This window comes from Suricata suricatta, chromosome 7 (genome assembly GCF_006229205.1).
Source record: "Suricata suricatta isolate VVHF042 chromosome 7, meerkat_22Aug2017_6uvM2_HiC, whole genome shotgun sequence".
Taxonomy (NCBI): Eukaryota; Metazoa; Chordata; class Mammalia; order Carnivora; family Herpestidae; genus Suricata; species Suricata suricatta.
Window position 1 is genome coordinate 106,714,740 of NC_043706.1, and position 26,055 is coordinate 106,740,794.

Here is a 26,055-nt window from a genome sequence, read left to right on the forward strand (position 1 = left end):
TGAAGGTGTCTTCAGGTCTAAAATGAGTCTCTTATAGACAGCAAATAGATGGATTTTGCTTTTTTTTTTATCCAATCTGCCACCCCATGTCATTTGATTGGAGCATTCAGTCCATTTACATTCAGTATTATTATTGAAAAATGTGGATTTAGATTCACTGTGTTTTCTGTAGAGTTCATGTTTATAGTGGTGTCTCTGGTATCATGTTTTCCTTGCAACATTTCCCACATAGAGTCAATGGGAATTATTTCTTGATGTCTCTTTCTGTTGCTTCATTATTGGTGAAAAGAAATGGAATCAATTTCTGTACATGTTGGTACTACCAAAAGCAATCTACACATTCAATGCAATCTCAATCAAAATAGCACCAGTATTTTTCACAGAGCAAGAACAAACAATCCTAAAATTTATATGGAACCACAAAACACCCCAAATAACCAAAGTAATGTTGAAAAAGAAAACCAAAGCTGGAGGCATCATAATCCTGGACTTCAAGCTATATTACAAAGCTGTAGTCATTAAGACAGTATGGTATTGGAACAAAAACAGACACATAGACTAATGCAATAGAATAGAGAACTCAGAAATACACCCACAAATGTATGGTCAACTAATCTTTGACAAAGGAGGAAAGAGTATCTAGTGGAAAAACCATAGTCTATTTAGCAAATGGTACTGGGAGATTTGGACAGCAACATGCTGAAGAATGAAACTGGATTGCTTTCTTACACCATACATAAAAATATATTAAAAATGGATGAAACACCTAAATGTGAGACAGGATGCCATCAAAATCCTAGAGGAGAAAATAGGCAATGACGTCTTTGACCTTGGCTACAGCAACTTCTTACTTGACATGTTTCTGAAGGCAAAGGATATAAAAGTAAAAATGAACTATCAGGACTTCATCAAGGTACAAAGCTTCTGCACAGCCAAGGAAACAATCAACAACATTAAAAGTTGACTGACAAAATGGGAGAACATATTTGCAAGTGACATATTGGATTGAAGGTTTGTATCCAAAATCTACAAAGAACTTATGAAACTCACACCAGAAATACAAATAATCCAGGAAAGAAATGGGTGGAAGACACAAATAGACACTTTTCCAAAGAAGGCATCTAGATGGCTAACAGACACATGAAAAGATGCTCAACATCACTCATCATCAGGGAAATACAAATCAAAACCACACTGAGATACTACCTCACACTGGTCAGAGTGGCTAAAAGTAACAACTCAGGCAACAACAGATGTTGGCAGGATGTGGTGAAAGGGCAACCCTCTTACACCATTGGCGGGAATGCAAACTGGTGCAGTCACTCTGCAAAGCAGTGTGGAGGTTCCTCAAAAAATTAAAAATAGAATTATCCTATGACCTAACACTACTAAGAATTTATCCAAAAGATACAGGAGTGCTGATTTGTAGGGACACATGTACCCCAATGTTTATAGCAGTGCTATCAACTATAGCCAAATTATGGAAAGAGCCATAATGTCTATCAACTGATGAATGGATAAAGAAGATGTGTGGCGTACACACACACACACACACACACACACACACACACACACACACAGGAATACTATTAGGGAATGAAAAAGAATAAACTCTTGCCTTGTGCAACAGCATGGACGGATCTGGAGGGTATTATGCTATGTGAAATAAATCAGTCAGAAAAAGATATTTTATGTTTTCACTTATGTGTATAATTTCAGAAACTTAACAGAAGACCATAGGTGAATGGAAAGAAAAATAAGTTATAGAGAGGGAGGCAAACCATAAGAGACTTTTAAATACAGAGAACAAACAGAGGTGATGAGGATTAAGGGTTGGGGGAGCAGAGAAAATGGATGATGGGCACCGAGGAGTACACTTGTTGGGATGCGTACTGGGTGTTGTATGTAAATGATGAATCATGTGAATCTATTCCCAAAGCCAAGACTATACTGTATACACTGTATGTTAGCTAACTTGACAATTCATTATTTAAAAAATTGTATTGATAGCCTGTAATAAGCATGTATATATATGAACATATGTATATGTTTTATGATTGTATGTGTATATGTCTCTGTGTGCATATGTAATTATTATTTTTAGTTACTAGAATGCTAGTTTACTGTTTTATTTTTTTATTTTTATTTGTTTAATGTTTATTTTTTTTGAGAGGGGGCAGGGGCAAAGAAAGAAGGAGACACAGAATGGAAGGCAGGTTCCAGGCTGTGTGCTGACAGCACAGAGCCTGATACAAGATCTCACAAACCACGAGATCATGACCTGAGCCCAAGTCAAATGCCTAACTGAGCCACCCATGTGCCCCTAGTTTACTGTTTTAAATGAAGAGTTACATAGAACATTACATTACATAGGACAGGATGACGCATTTTAGTAAGCTCCTTTTGTTGAGTGATATGGAAAATAAATTACAAATAATAAATCCCTATAAGATTCCACTGTCACAGTGAACAGAAACAGAAATTCCACGTCAATCAGTACATTGTTTCCTTACATGGGAAACCTATTCATAATCAAGGGGGCTGGTCATGGCAGAACTTCTCCAGTGGGCCCACTGAGTTCAAAGACACATCAAGCAAATTTTCTTCAGGATCTCATTTTAAAGAGACAGCCCAGTTCAGAACTTGGTAATTTCCCCAAATCTTGTCCAACAGCATTTTCAAGAGTGTTTTGAGAAGGAATATTTCAGCAAGTGGCTACCCCACTATTTCATCTGTAACACACTCACATTTATCATGCTAGGAGGACAGTGATCAGCTAGATGTTTTCTTGTCTGCTTTTCAGAAGCAAGATTACTTGCCCAAATGACCCCTTTTATTTAGTTGGTGAACATGGAGTGTCTGATTTATCCATCCTGCTGCACTGAACACCTCAGGACAACATGGGGTCTCGTTCTGAGGATCCTTTCAAACACTGGCAATGCACGTCTGTGCCCACAAGCAGGGCTGGAGAGAGACTTACTGGAATAAAAAGATACACCTTCTCCCTTTGTAAAGGTTTCTCAAAAATGAAAAATATGCCAGGAGGTAGCCCCAAAATATATAACCTCTAGGAAAAGTAAATACAGAGCTGAGTATGTGGATTTGATTGAGAACCAATTGCACCAATATGTTGCAAAATTTCTAGTTTTTTATTTTATACTTTTTGAAACTTTTATATATATGGATTTTTATTACATTATACTTTATTATTTATTTTTAAAGGTTTTATTTTTTCTCATTAAAAAAATTCAAGTTCACATACACTGTAATATTAGTTTCAAGTGTTGTTTTAAAATTTTTAAATTGTGATATACATAATAATGCATAGTAAACTCTAGTAATCTTCTTGGAGCTTTCCATATATAAAAAATAATCTTTGTCTCTCTCTCACACACTCCCCTCTCTCTTTTGCGCTTCTCTTCATGTGTAATGTCTCTTTGCCTCTAATTTAGTCCAACTCAGTGTATGTCTCCTAACCAAAATAAGAGCTAGTATTGTTGGAATATCCACAGTGTCCCAGTCACATTAGCAGGGGCCTTCCCACAGTCACTACTGCTCCCCCCACTACCGCCACGCAGGTGTTCTTCACTGATGTCTGTCAGGGGGATGGAGGCTTACAGAGCCAGGTGGGTCCACACTGACCAGCTCCCAAATTTGTGTTCTTTCCTCATTTCCACCTCCTGTGCCATGTATTTGAGACAGATGATGATTTCTGAATAAGTGCGTCGCTTAATCACTAGAGCTTCCAAATCTTCTGTCTACACTTAATAAATACTTTTAATAAAGTATGACCACAGGAGACAAAATGAATGTAAACTGAGGCCAGAAACAAATGAGATGAAGTCCATTTTATTTCAGTAGCATCTCTAGATGTTAGGAATATTGTGTGAGGTTCTAATATTCTATTGTGTGTATGTCCAAAAGGAAGTCAATCTGTATGTAAAGGGCAGTCACGTAAAATGTATTCATGCGTTTCAAGTTAAAATTTGTGATATGCCACAATATGATGATGTCCCATTAGTTTATAACTCTCGTAATACACTATTGGAAGACATTTGGGAAGTGCTAAAATAAAGGCAGATTTTGTCCTTTCTTTATAGAAGCAATAACTATCTCAAAGTCATGCTGACTTTTATTGAGGTTCTATCCCTAGGTAACATAAAAGAAAATAAGCATTTCTCTCTTTATGTCATCTTATGAAGGGAAATCTAGGAAATATATCAAATAATCTAATTGATAATTCATTTCATTGTTTCCATCAATGTAGAAAATACCAGAGAATGAAACTAACTTCTACATTTGTTTTCTCTAGATTCTCCTTTCTGGACTTCAAGAATTGTGGTATCACCTATTTCTGGTTACATTTCACCTCTGTTTTAATTTTTTTGATATTTAATTTACATCAATATTTTATTTGTACTACAGCATTACCAATTAACTGTGTATTACAGAAGTGAGTAAAATTTAACGAATAAGGTTAATAGGTTAAAAATGCATGCCTTTGATAATTTGATATCCATTATAAATCTGTATATTTGAGATAACCTTGGAATGAAATATACAGTTCTATTAGTCATAGTAGTATAATCACTATGTCTCCAAGTAGTTATACTACAACCAAGCCTTTTCTAATCCAGATTCCAGCTTGGTCACTACAGGGCAAGTTATCCGTTTTCTCTCCAGCTTAATTTTTCATATGCAAAATGGAGGGTTGTTTATTCATTTCTTGTAATGAGGAATGAATGATATGTGTGAATTACTTAGGAGGGTGTGTAGTACTTCCTCATGTCACTAAAGCTCAGTATCTCAGATTGTCACTGACATGCCCTTCTCTGGTATCCCTATGCCAGTCCTTTGCAAATCCTGTCTTCTGTCTTAATTCTATTTATTGCTCTTGCCCATTTTTGTCATCATCATTTTATTCCAGACATCACAGCTTGGCTGGCCTATGATAACTGCATCCTCATGAACCATCCTGTCTCCTCACTCCCACATCTCAGTTCATCCTCATTGCTGTCAGATCACCATTTATAATGTATAACACAGTGATAATACCTTCACCTTGGTCAAATTCTTTCTGATACTGTTTTTTGCCTATTAAGTTCAGATGTAGCACCTAAGCATCTGTGGCCTTCCACAGATACGAGCCTCCAGTCTGCTCTCCGCTGCATAGACTCTGTGATCTAATAAACTGATCTTCCATTCTTGCTTATTCTTCCTTATTCCTTACTCCTGCTCCTGTGGTTCTTTCTGCCTACAACAGCCATTCTTACGGTCTGTTTCTCACGACCCATTTCCATACTGGATCCCTCGAATGCTTGCAATGTCTTCTTTCAGTCCGCAAAACTTTTGGCTTTCCTTTCCTTATGGCATATATCATTCTTCTCTAGCGTATATCATAGTCAATTATATATGTTTTTCTTCCTGCTATACCGTGAAGCCTTTGTTGGAGAAAGACTTAGCCTTACCATGACTCCCTGGGAATATTCAGGGCAGTACACATAGCAGGTGACCAATGAATAATTGTTTAACTGTTTAATTAAATAGCTACATCTCAAAGCCCTCCATCTTCCTATTATTAGTTCTGTGGGTTTCTGTGTGTTTATAAATCATCATCATCATAAAAGTTTAAAAGTGGTCATTTTAGTGGCATTCTGTGCCAGCTGGCCTCTTCAGGAATCCGTAAGGACAAACATATCAGGTCAGAGCTCTGCGGGGAAGGAAGGAGAAACATGTTGAAAGAGCTTCTAGGGTGGGAGTATATTTAAAATTCAATAGTGTGGATTTTTCTTTTCCAACTGGATTATGATAATTTGGAGGCTGTCTGTAGTGATCAATGTTTGTCTTAGGTTTACAAGTAACTACAGCAATTAATATCATAATCTGGGCTTCAAATTTACTTCCTTGTCTTCCTTGCGTGTTATTTTTACTGCCAAGTGAAGTGTCATTTTGTACCACCCGATTTTTGTAGACAACATCTATAATCTTTCCATTTGTCCTAGCAGATTGAAAAACTAAGGTGTGGAGGGATGGAAAATGTCTGTCTTATGACCTCTTTTTGAATTTCCAGTGTATCACTAGTTACGTTGCAATCAAGTGGTCCCCCTCCTGAGAAGGTTGTTTGTAGCTATAGCATTAACCCACAGAAAAGCGGATTTGTGTTCAGGCCCTTTTGGCCTGTGGACAACAGTTGGAGCAGAATTGGTGCATTCCTCACCAGCTTCCTTGTCTGATGCTCCTCCTGGGCCTAGAAGAACACCAGTGCCTATGCTGTGCTGTGTGCTAAGGGCAGCAGCGCGGTGTGCTGAAGGCAAAAGCTCTCTTCCTGTCTCTGAATGCAATCCTCCTCTTCCTCTTTTTCACCTGACCTTTTCCATTTCAGCTAGAGAAAATGACACTATATCACCAAAGTCCGATTATTTCTGCCATCACAGTAAAGCTGTGTCATAAGTCATATAGTTACCATGAAAGGTATATTTAAATGAAGAAGAGACAGCTCACATATTATAGTTTGCATAAATTTTTTCTTTTTTAGCTATAAAGATAAAATTATCAAAGAACATATCATATTATCAAGATCCATATTACCTCTCCAGTTTGTGTTTTATATTTTAGTTGTTTGCTAGTTTTGCTTTTGTTTGTTCCTGTGGTTGGAAGGATGAAGAAGGTATAAAATAAAATTTTGGGATCTGTCAGTTGGTGTCTCTTAGATTTCTATAGCCTGTTTTAAATATTATCAGAAGTATTTAGAATATACTTGGTTCCAATATTGTGAGCTTTATATTGTAAATAAATAGGCAGGACTACTAACAGTGAAATTCAGTTATCCTGACTCCTCTGTTTCAAAATAAAATAAATCATCTTTTTCATCTATCAATTTTTAAATACATTCATTCAAAGATATTTATTGATTGTCTTCCACATACCAAGTACTATTGTAGGAGCTAGAGATACAGTAAACAAAACTAAGTTCTTTCTCTTATGGAACTGTCAGGCATTTGAGCAAATCCGGTGTGAAGTGAAAGGGGGAACCATGTTCATATCTGGAGGAAGAACATTGTGGGCACAAAGAATAGTGTATGCCAAGGCCCTAAAGTAGGACTGTGTTGGATAAGTTAAAGTTTTAAAAGAATAACAATTAGATAAGTTGAACATATTCACTACTCAAATGTTGTTTTATTTGATCCTGAAACTTTAAAAAAAAGTGCTAGCTGAATCTCAGTTAACCTCCTAAAAATTAATTGGTTACATAGAACAATTAGTAAAAGCATTATATCAATATTTAATAATTAAATTTTTACACAGCAATATCCTGGTTAATTATCTTTGCTTTTGTTGAGCCTTTATTGCATTTTTATGGTCATCTGTGCTTGAAGAATACTTTCACATTATTCTCTCTTCCTTTTAATTAAGTTAAATGAGCTGTCCGACAAAATACCAAGTATTCTTAGAACTCTTTTAGGTGAAGAAAAAGAAAAATATATTTAAGAATCTCTTAAAATTATAAATCTAACACAGATTCTTTCAATGTGCACAGTGCATGGCTATTGGCAAATTAATATATGAAATGTCTATTGTATCATTTATGAAATCAGTCTCTTGGAAATTTTGGTAATTTAATCCTGATGCTTGCATATTTTTTCAAAGCAATAAATATTGCAAAAGTTTGCAGAAAGTCATTAAATGTTCACAAAAGGCTATATCTGATACTATATCAGAGTAAGATGTCTTTAATTTCAGTTTATTCTGAAAGAGTCCTGACAGAAAGATAGCTCTAGAATAACATTTACTTCTGTGATAAACATTTTACACTATTAATCTTAGTGGAAATCTCTAGTTCTTCCTTGAATTCTTATAATTGTGGTTTAATTTTTATGGTTGAATCAAAAGTTTGAATAGAGGTAGATATATCACTTATTCCATTATATATTTTAATCTATACATATATGTTATATATTTTAATTATGTGTTTTATATTTTGATATATTAAAAATTTAAACCTTAATTCACTAATTTCATAGTTTTTAAAAATAAAAAAAATAATAATACCAATACTCTTAGGAATAAACCTGAGACTTTCAGATAATCAATATATATCTCTTAGGTATCCTTCCAGGAACCATATAGTTACATAATTCTGTGTCAGGCCATTCCCATAGTGCCACGGTCAGCAGTAGTTGAGAGAAAATCAAAGAGAAGAATGGCTTTGTTGAATAGTGAGAAAACAGAAATGAATGAATGAACACATACAGTGAGGGAAGATGTAAAGAATGCAGATCATACAAAAAACATAATTATGCAAGGCAAGATATTCAACATTTTTAATTGTACAGTGTATCAAAGTGCCTTTTCTCCCACTTATGTTCTATTAGACAAATAAAATAGCTCCTTTGCAAAATGGTAGAAAACAAATTGCTCTCAATGGTACCCAAGAAGGATTCTGTAGATGATTTTGGAGTCTTATGTTTCTAGAATAAACAATATGATTTATAACATGAGTAAATCTGACTTTCCCCAGGGCAGATGTAATTAGAGGTAAGTTTCCTTTGTGCATTTCACTGAAGGACTTCCTTTGCTCATTTAGTTTCCCCTCCCTCTTGTACCCTCAATTTCTCCTTCATATTGACTCTTTTTTCTCTTTCCTCAACCTCTCTTCTCATCTGTTACTCAGTCTCTCTCTTACTGTGTGCAGCCCAGTTTGTTGAGAGAGTAATTTATGCTCATGTTAAAAGTTGCTGTTCTCTCTTAGTTATTATAGCACTATTTACTTTCGTTCTTTCTTCCAGCCTCTCCGGTTGCTTTCTTTTGGCTTAAAAGAATTTATTCCTCATCAACTCTATACATTTAGTATTTCTTTGGATTGCACTTCTACCACCCCCATTTCCTCTATTTATAAAATTGTCATGCTTTTCCATGGTGATTTTTTAATAACTATACCTTTCTCAAGACAGTGTACATAAATAACTCTTCCATTCCTCTCTAGACCTTTCATCTGAGCTGTAGAGTGTCATGTATCTGTTATCCAAGCCAGAAACCAGGGCGACATCTCAGTTGTCTCTCTCACTGTCCACATCTAATCAACTATGAAGTTGTCTTGACCCTACCTCCTGAAGATTTCATGGCATTAGATATCTCTCATCTTTCATCTTTGCTGTTACCCTTGTATCTTATTTACTCTCACTTGGAGAACTGCAGTAACGTTTCTTCAACATATCTAATTTCCCCTCTTAAAATATAATGGCTATGCTATTAGGAACAAGTCTGTATTTCTAAGTAAAGTATTAAAATAATATTTGGCTATGTCTATATTTTCTCCTGAGTCACCCTACTTTTATTAACCTTAAGGAGGTCCAGGGTATTGGTTGATGAGGTAAGAACAAAAGTTGTGAAATCAGATTACTTGATTTCCAGTCTAAATTTTATGTGAATTTCACATTTTATATAAACCTTATAAATTTTTACTTATAACAATTATGAGAAGTATTTACTTCATAATGTTGTTAAATGCATATTAAGATGCCTGATACATAAATAGGTACTCAAAAATCTTAGTTATTGTTAATTCTTTGTGATTTCCAGGTTGTTTTATACTATTTCAAAATATGTTCTCTGCATATACCATTCAAGATTGCACTGGCTCACCTTTACTTTATTATTCAAGATATAGTCAAGCATTTACTCTTTTCTGAAACTTTCTCTGAGCACACTCCATTCTAGCTCCTTCCCTTGCTCCACACTGTAGTGCAAATGAGACTTTATGTGGTATTGGAACACTCTTCTATTATTTATTGTTATGCTAGGTTCTGATCCTTGGCTTACTCCAGTCTCCGTCCTTGAGGTTTTGAGATCCTTGGGGGCAGGGTTATGTTACATGCATCTCTTAGTCTCCAGCATTGCTCAGAGTCTGCTGGTACTGATTAGATTCTCAGTAAGTTTAATAGGGACATCTTTTTCTTATTGGTTTGCCAATAAGAAAAATTTTTTATACTTATTAATTGATATTTTTTATTAAATTTCACTGCTTGTAATATTTTTCTGAGTGCTAAAAATGAAATTAATTCATTCTTCCTGACTATAAATAAGATGTAGTCACAAGTTGAGATTTTCCAGTATAACAGTTTACCAGCAAAGATAATTTGCTGGTAATGTCATTAATTTGATTAATGTGAACAGACAAGTAGAATGGCTTAGAAATTAAGCAATTTCAAAATTACTTCCAAATCTCTGTCTTTGTATTACATAAATATAATAGAGAAAAGTTGACTACAAACCAGGTTGTTCCATTGGTTTCTTCATTTAAGATCCTTCATATTTTACATAGAAATAGTTACTTCCTTGCATGTTCTACTATACCTTGTACTCAGAACTCTGAGTAATATTAGCTAATAATGATAGTGATGGGGTAATTGCATAGTGAAGGAAACAGTAAACAAATAAAAAAGACAATGCTGAAAGGAAGATATTTGCAAATGACATATCTAATGAAGGGTTAGTATACAAAATATATAAAGAACTTATACAACTGAACACACACACACACATGCATACACAAAACAATTAATTTAGTTAAAAAATGGCAAAAGACATGAACAGACATTTCTCCAAAGAAAGCATACAGATGTGTACAGACACATGAAAAGATGTTCAATATTATTCATCACTAGGGTAGTGCAGATTAAATCCACAGTGAGATACCACTTCACACTTGTCAGAATGGCTAATATCAACAATACAAGAAACAGGAGGATGTGCAGAAAAAGGAAAACTAGTGCACTATTGGTGGGAAATGCAGACCAGTGCAGTGGAAAACAATTTGGAGGTTCCTCAAAAGACTAAAAGTAGTACCTTACAATACAATAGCAATGCAGTAATTGCACTACTGGGTATTTACCCAAAGACTATAAAAACACTATTTTGAAAGGATGTATGCACCCCTATGTTTATTGAAGGATTCTTTACAGTTGCCAGATTATAGAAGCAACCCAAGTGTTCACCGATAGATGAAGGGTAAAGGAAAGGAGGTATACATATACAATGGACTTTTGCTCATCCATAAAAAGAATGAAATCTTGCCATTTGCAACAACATGGATGGAGCTAGAGAGTATAATGCTAAGTGAACTAAGTCAGTCAGAGAAAGATAAATACCATATGATTTCATTCATATGTAGAATTTAGGAAAGAAAACAAATGAACAAGGGCAAACAAAAGAGAGACAAACCAAATGGCAGACTCTTAACTATAGAGAGGAAACTGATGTTTACCTGAGGAGAGGTGGGTGGGAGGATGGGTAAAATAGGTGATTTAATAGGGGATTAAAGAGTACACTTATTATGATGATCACTGAATAATATATGGAATTCTTGAATCACTGTATTGTATACCCCAAAACTGATAGATCACTGTATTTTAACTACACTGGTATTAAAATAAAAAATCTTAATAAAAATTAAAAAATTTGAAAAAATAATGATAGGGTAGTGATAGAAAACTTTTAGACAGTTCTTATTTGTATTTTGAAGATAGTGAAGTTAAAAAAACAAAATAAAAATGTTTAAAAAGAAAACTACCTACTAATCATGTAGACTTTATCAAAAGAAAATTTCCTGTCTCAAATAAAGTCTGTTATTGATTAGTCTTTATATCCTAAATGTCCAAAGTACTAGAAGATCCTGAGGGATCAGTTAGTTTATTTTATCATAATCTAAATTACTATAAAGACAAATAGAAAAACAGAAATATGTACTCTCAACAAAAGGGAAAGAAAATACCTTAGAAAATTAAATGTGCTTTCAGTGACTTTCTTTGTCATTAAATTCATGTACTGTATTTATTAAATAGCTCTAAACTTGTTCATTCCTACCCCTTAATTGACCTCTTATCAGAAAGCACTCAGTATGTTGACATATGAAAAGGTAAACTTCTACTGAAGTTGTTGTGTTAGCCATTAGTTATTTACAGCTGTAAAATCTGGAAAAGGTTACAGACATCTCTCAGTTTAACCAACGACATAATGAGTGGATTCCCTTCTTCAACCCTTATATCCCTTGACAGAACACTAAGTTCATGCAATTGTGAATTGATTTGAAAGCTAATTATTACTTCATTACACCTACATCAGTCTTGCATTACAGATTGTACATAGGAGCAATAGGAGGAATATAATGATCCCCCTGTCATTAAGTGGGAGCTGAGTGAACTGCATAGTTCAGCATCTACAGGGACACATTTTAAGTCCCCTAATTCAATCTGAATGATTGTGCAATTTCAAGTGCTTTCTGCTGGGAAGATTTTGGGGGAACATGTGCTTCTCTATTTAGTTTGCCTGCAACCCTCTACGCCAAGGCACTTGTTTCTCTGCTCATGGCAGCCATTTACAACAAGGCATTTGCTTATGGTTGGCTATCAGAAAACATTAAGATAATCCTGATGAAAGCAAAAGTAAACTCACTAACATTGAAGATCATGCTGTAATCCATTCTTTTATATGGAAAGAAGTGCTGTTTTTATGGATTAGTATTAGGACCTGATTTCCCATAAAAGTGTTTTCATTCATATTGTCTTTTTATGGTAAGTTGTATGTCTTTTGATAAAATTTGATAATCTCTACAACATTTTGCAATGAGTAGAGTTTTCAATATAATATGGTGGTAGTAGAGATTTTAGCTTCTAGATTCATGAATTTGTAGCAAACTCAACAGTTATTTTTTGATTCCGTCATGTGCCAGATGCTCATTTGAGCACTGAGGATATAATAAATAAAGGATATGTTTTGATAAGAAAAGAGACAAAAAGCCCTTGTTCTTCTAGAGCTTACATTTGGTTTAGGAAACAAACAATAAATCCTATCAATAAATGAACTATGCATTATTTCAGATGGAGAAGTTCTTTGGAGAAAATAAAGCACCCAGACTTAGGGGATGCTGGAGTGTGTGTGTGGTGAAAAGAGAATTGATTTCCATTTCAAATTGCGAGTTAGGTACAAATATTGTGCCAAGACTGTGGGACATACAGAATTTGGGGGGAACAACCAGCTCCAGCAGGTCCAGGATTCCCTGAAGGATGGACAGTGTAGGCGAAAGGGAGTGGAGAGCCTCGGCTTCTTTCTGCTCAACAGGCAGGCATCTCTGCACTGACCCGAGAGTCAGCTCTATTTTTTGAAAAAATGTATGGGGTACAAAACAGAAGTGGCGATTGCCTTAGACAATGATTTCTGATGACAAGTTCTTTGGTATATAAAAATTTCCCAGAACATAGATTGGTAAAAGATTCATGCATAACCTCTATCAATAGTGACTCAAGTAGGTGACTATATGCTTATCACATGGGGAAGGAAGGGATCTTTAGCATTCAAATACAAAGCAATGTTTTTAGCATAGCAAAAGCAAGAGTTGGTTCTTTTGTGAAAAGGGGTCAATTGCCTATTTTCAGGGGAAGAAAACAGGTTTTCTCAGGAAATGTAATATTTGCTCCTATAATCACAAAAGAAGAAACTCCTATAACAAGTTTTTTCCTAAGGTACAATTCACATATTTTTAGCATAAGAAGGCAAGTCACTTCTGATATCAGTCAGTCAGGTGCCTCGGGGGTCCATGCTCAAGCAGAAATTGAGTGGGGGTTGAGTGGGTGTACATGCGTGTCTCCATCTGACATTGGGAGGCCTTGCAAACTGGCCTTACTTCAGAAGTGGCTCCCAGCAAACAAGGATTTCCACCAGAGAAAACAGAAATCTCATTGATGTTGCTTTCTGGGTGTGAGATGTTGAACAAATAGTGACATTTTCTAAACCTTGGTTTCCTTCAGTGTACTATGAAGATAACTGTAGTACTGTCCCAAAAAGATATTATGAAAATTAAATAGTATATGTATTACAGTAGTATAATAAACACTGGATGTGAATGTTAGGTATTCTTGTTATTAGGAAATGTAGAGTTTCTCTTTCAGATCATGTTAGTCAAAGCCTTTACCTACTGATTAGTGTCTTGTAGGATGTAGGATTCCTTGTTTGAATTAATCAGCTATAACAGAAAATATTTTACTCTCTCCAGTGGAGGTAAATAAATATTAAATGCTCAAATATTTGATGATAGAGAAATTTCTATAGCTCTTTTTTTTCTCTTTTTTAATGTTTGATTTTACAAGTTGTATATGTTTATAATGGTAAGTCATTTTTCTCACTTCTATATTCTCATTCCCAATCCTTAGAAGTAGCTACTTTCAACTTTTTTAGCTATTTCTTTTGATATTTCCTTCCCTATATCTAAGGAACAGGCTTATGTGGCTGGTTCTTGATTTTTCAGTTTCAGGCATTATCTATCAATTAACCACTATAGTTAATGAGTATTTGACTTCTTTATGCCATCATATATGTATACTTTAATCTTCCCATCTTACCAGAACAGTTCTATCATCCTTTTGGTTAGCTAAATGTTCAATAGTTATGTTATGTCACTCTAAATTGTTATTCAAAGCCACATGATGAATATTTTTCCTTTCTTTAATGCCTTTTGTTCCCTTTAGTTAATAATTGTTTTTGTTGTTGTTGTTGTTGTTGTTGTTGTTGTTGTTTTGATTTGCTTCATTTGCTTACTACTTCACCCCTAAATACTCCCTTAGAAATTTAAATTTCTTTGCAATGTGTTCCAACATTTTGGGTATTCTCTCAGTTTCTTCTCTTTGAGAGGAGATATTTTGCTGGAGCATTCCAACCAGCCATAGTCTGGCCTGACTGCTTTCTAAGTCAGCTTCAGAGACAAGCTCTGCATTACCCTCAGTTCCTGGAGACCCTCTTTGCCTCTTCTCTTCAATTAGATGCTGTTTCAGGAATCCCATATATTCCTTATCCTTGCTTTATCCTCTTGTTTTGATGGAGCACACATCTAAGAGCTCCCTCAATAAAGGTGTATAAGAGATAAATTCTGACACTTTTAATGTCTGACTGCTCTGTTCCTTTTGCAATTAATAGTTGACTATATTGAATTATAGTATGGAAATAATTTCCCTTTAGGGTTTTGAAGATACTTCTTTTCTGTCTTCTAGGTGTTAATACCACTGTCCAAATATCTGTTGCCATTTGGAAAAATTAAACACTTTATTAATTTTAAACCTACAAATGTCTTTTTATTTGCTAGTATTTTTATTAATAAAGGTCTTGTCTTTGAATATGAATTCCTAATTGAATTTTCTTGTCATAGTCTCATATGAAATACCTATAATGCATCATCTATAATTTTTTTTCCTTTTCTTAAAGGTAGAGTGAATTTTAGATTTTTTATGTTTTTCACAGTCTTTTACCATTGTTGTGTCCAATCCCAATTTGAAATCATTTTAATCTACTCATGTTATTATTACTGCCTGTGTGCCCACAGTGCTGTCTGATTTTGGTAGCATCACCAGCAACTGCAGCCATTTTTAATATTATTCAATTATTTTTCATTTCTCATTGTGTTAACTGTCTTAGGTTGAATTCCCCAGAATCAGACGATAATTCATGTGAAAGCAGTTTATTGTGTAATGTGTTCCTAGCAAAAACTGGTGGAAAAGTGAGGAAGTGACCTGAAAGGAAAAGGGGCCGAATAATGGTACGATGCCGAGTATAGTTCCTCTCAGGAAGCTGTAGGGAGAGTACAGTGCACACTGTAGTTATTCTCATCTGTAGTGAGGGAGAGCTTGTTTATACCCTGAGCCCTTCAATCAGCACTGAAGGACAGTCCCAAGAGGTCATAAACCCTCAAGCTCTCAACTGCGGAGGCAAAGTTTGGTCCAGCGGCTTGAAGTAGCTCTCCTATGAAAAGACAGTAGTGGCGATTCTGCCCAAGAACTGATGTTGCTCAGATGGCCTAGGCATCCAAAGGGCTGTGGGCAGACCACTGACTGCTGCTTTATTTTATAAAAAAAAAAAAAAAAAAAAGCTTATAAGAAGCATAGTCTTGTGACCCCAGCTTACCTGACACAAATATAATATTCATCAAGCATGCTGAAAGTAAGATTACTTTAGTTTCATTCAGACATTCATTGCCCTTAAATCACTTGACTAGTATGTTCAATTATTGAGGGGAAAAACAATTAAAAAATGTTTCCAAGTGCTGACTACATTATTAAAACAATCTAATAATTAAGTATAATGAATTATGGGGTTCTGTAATACTTTTAGCTCTTCAGAAAGTGAATCCTTAATATACCACCTATGATTATTACTGGACAGTCATATGTTCTTCTGTAACATGTGTTTTTAGGAACATCCTATTAATTCTCTCAAGTGCTCTTGAGGGCTAATGTGTTAGGCATTAGTTCTGGTGCTGGAGTTAATACTTTGAACAAGATGGGTAAGGCCTCTACTCATAGGGTGCATACATTCTAATGGGGAGATATAATGAATAAATAATGAGTGAAATGAAAATACTAATCATAAGAACTGTGAAGAAAATCAAACAGGAGCTAATTGGATGCTCAAAAAGACTTCTCTGAAGAGGTAATATTTAGGCTAAGGCATGGATGATAAGAACTGGCCAAGGATAGGAAATTTGGAGGAAACTTGACTTCAGGAGGAGGAAACTCAGGCACAAAGGCAAGAATGAACTTGGTGTGTCAGAGGATCTGAGAGAGGACCATGTGTTTTGAGTGAAAGAACAAAGAGAAGAGATGAGGTTCAAAGTTAGGCAGGGGAAAAATCATGAAAGCCATAGGAATAAATTTTGTGTTATGTCACTGTGTTTAAAAAATTATGGGAAAGGGGAGCCTGGGTGGCTCAGTTGGTTGATCGTCTAACTTCGGCTCAGGTCATGATCTCACAATTTCTGGGTTCAAGCCCCATGTCAGGCTTGTGCTGGCAGCCCTGAGCCTGGAGCCTGCTTCGGATTCTCTGTCTCGCTCTCTCTCTGTCCCTCCTCCACTTGTGCTCTATCTCTCTATCTCTCAAAAATAAATAAGTGTTAAAAATTTTTTTTTAAATCATGGGAAAACCACTGAAGAGTCGAGCAGGGCAGTGACATGATCTACTCTGTATTTTTGAAGATTCCTATGAACATTTTATGTAAAGAGAGAGGGAGAATGTGTAGGCAGGTGCCTCTTTAGACTGAAAGATAATATCGGAGTTGGAGGGACACAGGCAGATTCTGAAAATTACTCTGGTATAGAGTTGAGAAGCACATTGATGGAAAAAGATAAGGTCTCCTCAGGCTTTGACAGGAGAGATTGAGTGGATGGTAGGGCCATTTTTGACCTTCCCTTATGTGTGTGTTTATCAAGGACAAGTAGTTATAAGCAGTGTTACTTTACTTTTCATCATGCACAGAGTTTAACTGTAGGTAAATGTACACCATTCATCTATATCCTTATTCTATTTCTTGAATAATTTTTGCCTTTTTCCTGGATTTAAATATTGTTTGTTTAAAATAATTTTTTTGACATAAAAAAGGAATAAGAAAAAAATTGCTCATATCATGCCATCTGCCTCTTTTTAATTCCTTGCAAGAAAAGTCTCTAAGGGAATGCATTGTCTTCTTGATGCCAATTTTGTTGTCAGAGAGACTGTCACATCTCTGGTTCTAACACTGACCTGCCGTGTGGCCGTCAGTACTGGCCTACCAGACACTTCCTTTTCCACGCTCAGAAATATCTAGCTGTACATCCTACTGGGCCTTGAGGAGAGAGAATCTTTCCTTCCCTCTTTGGATTTGGCTAAGATTTGGGCTAAATTCCTAACTCCTAGTTGGTGACACAGTTGTACTGTATCTGTATCTCAGTAGATTCATAAACTAGTTCTTATTTAAAAATCACGTTAAAGACATTGCAGATTATCTGGTTTATCTAAGTTATCTTTTGTCTTTGAATGTTGGACCCTGACTTCAGAAGCATGCCCACCTGCCTTGACTGGGATGGCAAGATTGGGGGAAAATAGAGATTGTGCACTACCATTACTGAATGCATTTCAGCAGCCCTGTGAATTAGCATAGTTCCTAATACATAGTCTGAAGGCACTTATTTTGGCACTAAGTGAAATAAATTATTAGAAATAAAAATGTTAATGCAGTTTAAAAGTGTAAGTCATTACTCTACAAATGCATTTTTTCAGAATTATTGATTTTCATTACAGTGAGATACATTACAGTGAACAAATTTCATACAAATTGAGTGGGTGTATACAATTTTTTGTTGTTTCTTTTGATTATAAAAATGTCTGTTGTAGAAAATTGGAAAAATATATAAAGTTGTGAATAAGAAAATAAAAATAACTTGTATTTCTTCTGCCAGAAGACAACTGCTATGACCATTATTGAGTAATTCTTTGGTTTTTTCTCTCTATACATATAGATGTGTGTGTACTCATCTATATAAATTATGAAACATATTTATGACTACACATAGAATTTAAGAATTTGAGATCATAGTATTTATACTATTTTGTATCCAACTTTTCCATAAAGTACATTGTAAATTTTGGCTCTTTTTTTTTCTAGAAAGCTTTTTTTATTTTTTAACTTATAAAGCTTAGAAAAGCAATAGTGTATACTATTAAAAATACATTTATTGAGAATTCATATTAAATTCATTCCTTTTCTAGTTATTGCCTTGCTTCTTGGGAACTGAGTTGGACTATTGGTGCTAGAAAGTCATCAGTTTTTCCATTAGTTAAAGATCAAATGGAACTCAATATAAATAATATAAATAATCCAAGCATTTTGCAATTTTGCTATATATTTATGAAACTTGGTTATTTTTTAACAACTACATAAAAACAAAGGACATAATTAATTCAAAATGCAGAATTTCATATTTTATATATCATGCTCTCTCCACCTCTTCTCATATTGGGGTGAAAGTTGAGTTGCTGTAACAAAGAAACCCTGGAATACAGTGCATTGAGAACATAAATTCTTATTGCTTCTGTAATATTCTTTTCCCCCCTGAGTATTCCCTTTGGCTTTTATTTAAAAAGCACAGAGTTCTTCTTAAAGTTATTTACTTATTTATTATTGGAAAATAGTTAACATATAGTGTTATGTTAGACTTAGGTGTACAACACAGCGATTTGGCAATTTTGTATATTACTCAGTGCTCACCATGATAAAAATTAGTCACTATCTGTCACCGCACAACGTCATTACAATATTATTGACTATATTCCCTATGCTGTACGTCTCATCTATGTGACTTATTTTATAACTGCAGTTTCTATCTCTTCATCCTCTTTACCTATTTTACCTATCAGCCCTCCAGGACTCCCCTCTATCAACCACCAGTTGGATCTCTGTATTTAAGAGTCTATTTGTTCTTTGTTGGTTTGTTCCTTTGTTTTTTAAACTGCACATATAAATGAAATCATATAGCATTCTGCCTTTTTATAGACTTACTTTGTGTACCATAAAACTCTTAGGTCCACCCTTACTCAGTGTTTTTGAAGGAAGTGGTCCAGGTTGTTGGCACAACTCTGCTCCCTATGGTCATTCAGGAACTTTGTTTCTTCCACCTTGTCATTACATCATTACTTAATGGCGTAGTCACAACTGGATAGGGAGCACCTCAGTATTCTAGGAGGAATGGAAAAAAAAAGGGAGCATTTCAGATGCAGAAGTGGCACACGTCACTTCTGCTTACATGCCTCATTTGAGGAGACCTTAGTAACATGAGAACATGTTACCGTGTAACTGCGCAACAGCAGCACCCTTCCTGGTAAAGGAGAGAATGGAATTCACTGGTCTTTCAGCAACCTCCATCACACATCTGTACTCAGACTGCATATTTGCACAATCAGTGTGGGCCTAAAAGTATTAAAAAGAAACCTGAAAAGATGGAAGTAAAGAATGTTTATTTAAGTGCCCTTATATTAGAACTACTAGATAGCTGGGTGCATGGGTGGCTCAGTCGGTTAAGCATCTGGTGTTGGCCCAGGTCATGATCTCACTGTTGGTTCATGGGTTGGAGTCCTGCATCAGGGGATCTCAAGCCCCCCTTTGGATGAGCATGAGCCCCTCTTTGGGTGAGTTCAAGCCCTGCTTCAGGTGAGCGCTGCTTCCTGCTCTCTCTCTGCCCCTCCTGGGACTCTTTCTCTCTCTTCCTTTCTCTCTGACCCTTGCTTACTTGTGCCCCATTCTCTCTCAAAAAACAAAAAGAAAACAGCAACAACAAAAACAAGAACCCTACTAAGATAGTTGGAAACTTTCAGGAATAAAAATAATGCTTATATAATGTGTCTTGGTACTCTTATGGTTGAATCACATGGGTACAGTCAGATTAAAGAACTGGTTTTCAAAAAGTATAGTCTTAGACAATAAAGATATTTACATTAAATTTTTTTCACTTAAATTTTTATCTGCAGCCCCTGTATCAATGTAAAAAGTTATCCTTGACAAAATGGTAAATATTTTCCTGACAGCATTTAATTCGAAGACATTTTTTAGTCAGCTTTGGTGTGAATGAAAAGAATTACCAAATATGATCCTGCAGATTTCCATGGAAGTCCCATTAAAGGGTGACAGGGCTGTGAGCAAGGAAAAAGCCCACGGGGTCTGCTAATTGCATGTTGCCTGGCCTGTGGCCTAGGGATTTCATTCTAAAGAATGATTCAGAAAAATAGAAACAAGTTTGTGGTTACAGAACAGTTTCATCTGTTCTGACCACCAAATAAGAATCCAAGGGCAGAAAGAGAAGCAATATAGTACATGAAATGAAATGAGGCCCTTTCCAGTGAAATCTGAGGTAGTGTATCTGGCCTCATTATTTGGATGGCTCAGTAGGGAATTAGATTGCCTTTAGAAAGAGATATTAGCCAACTGATCGCATAGAAAATACATTGTCTTAAGTTTGTTTCATGTGTATGCCCATTTAAAAATGTTTCTTATTTGTACATCTCATGTATAATGCTTATGGTAACAAAAACATACAGTTCAAAGTGTGAAATGATATTAGGATAGTTCTCTAGTATGTACTGTGACAGAAATTCGAGATTAATGTTTTATTCTGTAAATCACTATCATGATACATGTGCATATGATGTATATATGAAACAAAAATATAGACCTATCAGATTGCATATATACCTTCTGTCATTCACAAGGGAGCTGGAATGAGCAAAATACTTTTAGATATATTCTGTGGGTTTTTAAATAAGGCTTTCTATTTAAATTTGATATTACTATTACTGTTATTCATAATGCTAAAAATTAATATAGCATATTACTAAAATAGAAGCTGCCATATTTTAAATTTTGGATTAGCTTTTATTTGATGAATTATATTTGAACTTCACTTATAGAATTCACAGACTAAATATCTTTGCAATTTAAAAAAACAGAGATTATTAAAATTTTTCATGTTGCTAATATATATATATTATTAGTAATTTACACCCTCTGTAAAGTCTTATCTCTTACTATTATTTAATATTAACTCTTTAAGTTATTACATAGTAAAATATGTTAGTTATGTATATTTTAGAAGTCAAGTTATATGTATATACTGTCATTATTTGGTTAAATCCAGGTAGAGGTGTTCAGGGATTTGAGCCATTAATTGTAGAAGAAATCACTGCTTGGGATACAATGTAGAAATAGATGACATGTGTCCTTTTCCATCCTGAAAGTAGTTCTTCAAAGTAGTACTTTAAAAGAGGGAAGATAATTTCATTTTTATTTTTAAGGATTATTTGTGTGTCTTCATGTAAAATGAAAAGAAGTAAGTAATTTACAAATGCTGTCAATGCACAATATATTGAAGATTGTGAATTGACTTAATAATAATATATTACCTTATTTCAGTGGATTTCATTTTTTATTCAATATTCAGATAAGGTATATGTATCTCTGTGTTTGAGGGACATCTTTGGAAGCTTAGTTTTGTGTTAACAAAAATGCAAAAATATTTTCTCTGAATAAAAAAAAGTCAGTATCCTATCATGTTAGTGAAGTAATTATATAACTAAAGGTTTAATAACTGGAATCTTGTAGCACACATTTGTTGTTCATCAATCCTGGTCATTTGTTTAATGATATTTAAAAAGAACATCCCAAAGCCTTGTAAAAGTTAAAATGGAAAGAGCCATTTTTAACAAGGTATACTTGTATCTACATGTGTGTATTTTATCATGTTGAGTAAATCTAAAATACACCAGTGAGGGGCGCCTGAGTGGCTCAGTCGGTTGGGCATCTGGCTTCGGCTCAGGTCATGATCTCCTGGTTCTTGGGTTTGAGCCCTGCATTGGGCTCTGTGTTGACAGCTAGCTCAGAGCCTGGCGCCTGCTTCAGATTTTGTATCTCCCTCTCTCTCTGACCCTCCCCTGCTTGTACTGTCTCTCTCTGTCTCTCAAAAATAAAGAAAAAGCATAAAAAATTAAAAAAAATAATAAAAGACACTAGTGAGAAGCTAAGCCAGTGAAACTTTGATGCTTTTGTTTTGTCTGGATCGTGCACACATATATGTATGTATGTATCACACGGACTTGTGTTTCTTCCTTTTAAGGAAGCAAACATAGGAATTAATGATGTAACTGGCAAGACTGAAGATTTTTCAGATCAGGTGTGTGTGTGTGCGTGCACACGTGCTCTTTATGCTGTGGCCTAACAGCTTTCCTAAAGGAATCTTTAAGATTTTTATTTTAGTTCAATTAATACTCTAATGATTAGGCTTGAGTAGACATTTAGCAATGAATAGATAATAACAAAATTGGTTGCTATCACTACATTCCTGTATTTCTGATCATCTTTCCAGAAATTTTCTAGGTCAACAATTAACAGAAAGTAAACGGAATTCATTACGAACAATTCATGCCCATTGGTCCTAATATTAGATAAAACAATTGTTCAGCCTATTGTAGAGACTGGTTACTAAATCTGTGATCAAAGGGGCACCTGGGTGGCTCAGTCAGCTAAGCCTCCAACTTCGGCTCAGGTCAGATGTCACGTTCGTGGGTTCAAGCCCCGCGTCAGGCTCTGTGCTAATAGCTCAGAGCCTGGAGCCTGCTTCCAGTTCTGTGTCTCCTTCTCTCTCTGCCCCTCCCTCTCTCATGCTCTGTCTCTCTCTGTATCAAAAATAAATAAAACACTAAAATTTTTTTTAAAAAAATAAAAAATAAATATGTGATAAAATTAATATAGTATGATATTATACCTTAGATTATTACTATTATACCTGAACATCAAGCAGTGTCTTGGCTGTACCTTGGTCATCATTGGTTTTTTCACACCTATATATTTCTATATAATAGACTATATTAAAAATGCATCTCATTCTGTTGATTTTCTATCCCTGTTCTATATGCCTATTTTAGTTCTCATTATCCCAGGTGCAAATAGGAAGCAGTTTTAACCTACTCACTTTACTTTGGTTCAGTTTTAAAAGATAGAAAGATGTGATGTACTCAAAAATAGTATTTTTAAATACCTTATTTGATTTTATGTTTTTAGAGATTTACTTACATTGTTTTTATTAGCATTGGTTAGGGATATTTATTCCCAAGTCTGGTATTCTGGATGCCTTTTTTTTGGAATAATGTCAGAAGATTCCGGTGTGATATCACTTTTTTCACCTGCAGGAACAGGTTACTTCTGATAGGATTACAGGGTAGGTTTGTATCAAATTTGCTTCTGATTAGCAGTTACACAGTTTGGCTTCCTATATATTTGGTGTTTATCTCTTATCAGTTATTCTGATGGTCCTTCTACAATAATTACATCTTTATCATTTCTGACACACTGGTATGTAAAAAGGAAAAAACTGTGTTTAGATTGAAATTTTTTATTAGATTTCGTATGCCTTTTAGTTTTCTCAGGGAGTGTTAGCTTGGAACTAGTTAATATTTAGCCTGAAAATACTGAAGTATAAATAACTTGAATGGAACATGACTGTGGCCACCGGGTTTTAAGAGCAGTTAGCAATGAATCTCTAAATTCTAAATTTGAGGCAAATATATTCTTTGCAATGTGAGAATAACCACTGTTTGAACGAAGTACGAGAAGACACGTTTGGATTGGTGAGCTATATGATATTGTCTTTGTATTAGTTTATAGACTAAATTGGCTTGCCGATCTGAGGTCCTTTTTATAGTTCATCATTGCCTCTTATTTTGCATGAATGTTGCATTTTACACACAAAGACAAGAAAAGCAACCAAAAAATATGATACTTAAAAAATTATCTAAGAGTGGAGTGCTTTTCCAGACTTTTACCAGGTGCTGGAGTCACATTAGCCAATGAGGAGTGAAAAATCCAACTGTATCAGCAATAGTCAAAAGAAAAAAAATAGGACTCTTGGTAAAAGTGATGTCAAGGTTATAAGCAATTCAAAGAAGAGACAGTACCAGTGGTTAGTACCAATGAATGAAACAGTTTAAATTCACTCATAGTAATACAGCCAAATGAAATCATTTCAAAACATAAAATTAGCCAGGACAGAAATATACCGTTCAGAGACGGGGAAGAACATATCTGTCAGTTAGTGAAAGTAAATGTCCATACAACTTTGAAGTTGACAGTCTGGCAGAAATTAATGTAATTTTTAAAAGTGTTCATACTCTTTGATATAGGTATTTATTCTTAGAAACCTTGTCTGAAAAAGTAGACAGATGATGATTTGCTTATAAATATATATGATAGAGTGTTATGTTACTTCCACATGATAGCATAATTTGCAGTCATTAAAATATTTTGGAAGAATATCAAGGAATTGGAATATGGACAGTATATAATGTTAAATAGGAAAGAAAGGCACCAACTGTACATATCTTAATACTTAAATCCTATAAAAATATATGTATATAGGAAAAAAGTGTGTAGGGAAAATAGAAAATGCTGCCAGGTTTATGTTTGTTTCTGAGATAATGGTCCTGCAACAAACATGTGTTAATTATAGTGTAATAATGAAAGTTGCATATAAAAAGAGAAGTAAAAACTAACCTCTCTGAGCAGAACATCTTGAGTAGAAAGAAGGAAGAAGTATATGAAGTTAATTTTTGATGGAATTGTTTACAAAAATAGCCCATCAATTTAGTTAAAAGGAAACTCAATCCGTTGTTCAGCTCTTTCAGAACAGTAAAATATTTTGTCAGTTGCCCCAATGAAATTATTTTTCAATTGACTGTATCAACTAGCTGTTTTGCAGTTGTGTAGACATGTTTTTGGAGAAGAAAATATTGGTGAAAATACTTAGTCAGTGAAACTTAATAACAAGGCACAGTGGGAGTTCATTAAAATGAATCCTCTTGCTTCAGAGAGGCAATCTACTATAATGCAGATTGTATTGATTTACTGCAAATACTCTTATGAAATTGGTGTTCCCTTCAAGTGAGACTATATATTAATATCTGTACATTATAAAAATCAGAATGCAAATTTGTTTGATACCATTTTAATGAACAACCAAGCTATTTAAACTATCATGTAGTTATTGGATCATCTTTAGATTTCTATTGGCATTACACAGGAATTCATTAACTAATTACATTGTGTTTTCTATCCCTAGTGACCACTTAAGAATGGACTGTTCAGTACTTCTCTAAGTTGTTTGTAATGATGATTCTGTATTTGTGACATTTAGTGGAACTATATTATCCATTCACAAGGTCTGCACTCAAATAAGACATGCTGTAGTTCCCATGGTTAAGAAGCTCACTCCTGTCTGCTCTATAAGTGTTTGGCTTATTCACATAGTTTCTTTACAGTAGTGCTTTTTACACTTATCTACATTGAGGAGCCATTTTTAACATTAAAACCAGATGGAAAAATCAGGAAAACTGTAACAAAGGATATTAATTCTGAAGCAGATCATGATGTATCTTCAGCTCTTGGTATATTCAGCATTTACATGCCCTGGTTTTTGGCACTATGTTGCCCATGCTCTTAAGTATTGTAAATATATTGAAGGTCAATGGTTCTGAATTTTAGAATTTAGAGGAAAAAGAGATCTTAATAAAGACCTTTCATTTCTTTAATGAGGAATGAGAGGTCCAGGAAATTTAAGGAAATTGCTTAAGGTTAGGTGGTAGTTAGTGATAAATCAAAATTAGACCTTTGTTTTGTTGCTCTATTATCCATCATTTCCTCCTTCTTTTTTTTTTTTTTTTTTT

General features: G+C 34.7%; 1 protein-coding gene across 3 annotated transcripts in view; it reads left to right on the top strand.

The window, feature by feature from the left end:
* The window catches only part of NKAIN2 (sodium/potassium transporting ATPase interacting 2), a 964,622-nt gene that overhangs the window by 70,496 nt on the left and 868,071 nt on the right, over window positions 1–26,055 (top strand). The window lies entirely within an intron of this gene.